General features: G+C 36.8%; 1 pseudogene; it reads right to left on the bottom strand.

Moving 5' to 3' along the window:
* Positions 1 to 830: 830 nt before the first annotated feature.
* On the bottom strand, positions 831 to 1,790 carry LOC110137630 (annexin A2 pseudogene; annotated as a pseudogene).
* Positions 1,791 to 2,367: the final 577 nt, after the last annotated feature.

The following is a 2,367-nucleotide window of genomic DNA, read 5'->3' as shown; positions in this document are numbered from 1 at the left end:
TGAGGTCTTCTACCAGTGTTCAGTAGATGTTTTACGAGAATCGTTCCACACATAGATGTATTTTTGATGTATTTGTGGCAGGAGGTAAGCTCCATGTCTTGCACCTCTACCCATATTGATCCCCCTTCTGATTTATTTTCTAATATAGGCATTTAAGACTGTAACTTTTCTTTAAAGTGCCACTCTAATTATATTTCACAAGTTTGACATGTAATGTTTTGTCTGTAAGCCTTTCTAAATATTTTTAACTTCAATTTAAAATGTCTTTAATCCATGAGTTATTTAATGTTTTTATATCATTCATGGATGTTATTTTCATACATATGATAATATAATAGATTTATTTTTCTTTATCACATTAAATAATATTATTGTACTTTCCTCTAACTTTCACTGTTGATGAAAAAAAGAGTCAGTCTAGGTATCATTTACTTGAAGGTTATATATTTTTTCTTGCTGACTGCTTTTACTATCTTTTCTCTTTAATTTTAATATTTTTAATTTTTAAAATAAAAATTTATTTTATCCATCTGTTTATGACATTATGACATAGTACACAAGAAGCAAAGTGTTTCACATCAGAGATTGCACTTCCAACTCCTTGGAATGCTATTTGTTTTTTGTTTTTTGTTTTTGATAAAAGGGAAGACTAGACAGGAAAGGCAGGAAATGCTTGGGTAACTAAAATAAGGTTGGGGCCAAGGGGAGCAATACTAACATCATCCTCACAGGAAATGGGCACAAGGGGCTGTTTGTGGCAAGCTGATTTCCTAGGACTGTTACCTGGAAGCATAGGAACACCACTTCTGGATGCTCATGCTATCTCATGCTTAAGTCATCCCCAATCCACAGGTATAGAGCACTTTCTGGTAGTCACTCTTGGTGTCTTGCTGGATGTAGCAGTACAGCAGCTTATAATTGTGGGAGACCATGATTCTAATCAAGCCCTTATAATGAGGGCTTGCTCTTCATGGAGTCATATACAGCAAAATACAGGAGTTTATTATGAATACTCTGGTCCAGGTTTAGGAAAACATCTTCCCAGTCTCCTCTGACCTCTTTCTTTCCGCTAGCTAATATGTTTATAAATCTCTAAGGGACATAACTCTTGTACCTTTCAAGCACTTTCTGGAGGTGACACACACTCCCCTGGGTAATGATGTTTATCCATTAAGAACATCAGTTCTCTCCTCTTCTCTTTAGTACAATAGAGACTGAAGGTATCTTGGTCAGTTAGTACATAATGACAGAGCCATCCTCTCCTCTTCTACCCTTTACAGGGGAAACTGACTACTTGCAGAAGTCACCAGATGTTTCAGAAATAATGTCCTTCTCCAGATCAATTTTGTACATTTCCTTGTAGACTCTGTTAATTTTCTGTAGCTTCTGGTTGGTCCTTGAGCAAATAATCTCAGGGAGTCCTCATTGCACCCCAGCCCCTTTACAGAGGCTTTCAAATCAGAAGCATAATACTGAGCAAGGGTTTTCAATAGTTCTCAAATCACCATCTTTAGGTGGCTGGACAAGGCTGACTGTAGTGCTGATGCAAGTTTCTTTTTTGTCCTTCTCTGGTAGGCAATATCCTGTCTCTTTTCATTGCTGCATTTGGTCAAAATATGGATGATGGTAACCTCATTCATACCTTTGCTCTTGATGACTGTTTCAATGTTCAAAGCATTCTACTCAGCATCAGAGTTGTTCTATGCTTTGACTGACCTGTCTGTACTTAAAGGTGTAGTGTGATTACCCTTCATGCTGGGTTTGCACAGAAATTCATGAACAGGAGACATTTTGACAGAAGCTGGGCCAAGTACCAAGAGCTATGTGGAGCCATCTTAAAAAATTTATACATTATGAAATTATCAATATATGTTATAGGTGTATATACTTTTTATTTAAACTGCTTGTGATTAGCTGGGCTTCCCAATTTTGTCAGTTATTTGTTCTTCAGTTCTGAGAAATTTTAAGCCTTTAGCTCTTCAAATACTGCCCCTCTTTGTCTCAGTCTTTAGAATTCCAGTTCAATCTTTCTCTCCTACTTTTTATCGCTTTGTCTCTCTGAACTGTGTTCTGAAGAGTTTCTTTAGATCTGTCTTCCAATATTGTAAATCTCACTTCAGCTTTTCCTAAGCTGATGTTTAACCATTTCATTTTTCAAGTGTCTTTTTCAAAAGTTTGCTTTAATTGAGAAAATGTAGCACAATTCAGAAAGGTGCAAAAATATAAATGGAGAAGGAAATGACAACCCCTCCAGGTGTTCTTTCCTGGAGAATTCCATAGACAGAGGAAGCTGAAGGGCTAGAGTTCATGGGGCCACAAAGAGTTGGACATGACTGAGGGACTAACACTTTCACTTTCACAGCTTAA

Source organism: Odocoileus virginianus, chromosome 7 (genome assembly GCF_023699985.2).
Source record: "Odocoileus virginianus isolate 20LAN1187 ecotype Illinois chromosome 7, Ovbor_1.2, whole genome shotgun sequence".
Lineage (NCBI taxonomy): Eukaryota > Metazoa > Chordata > Mammalia > Artiodactyla > Cervidae > Odocoileus > Odocoileus virginianus.
This window is presented reverse-complemented; position numbering and strand designations above follow the sequence as displayed.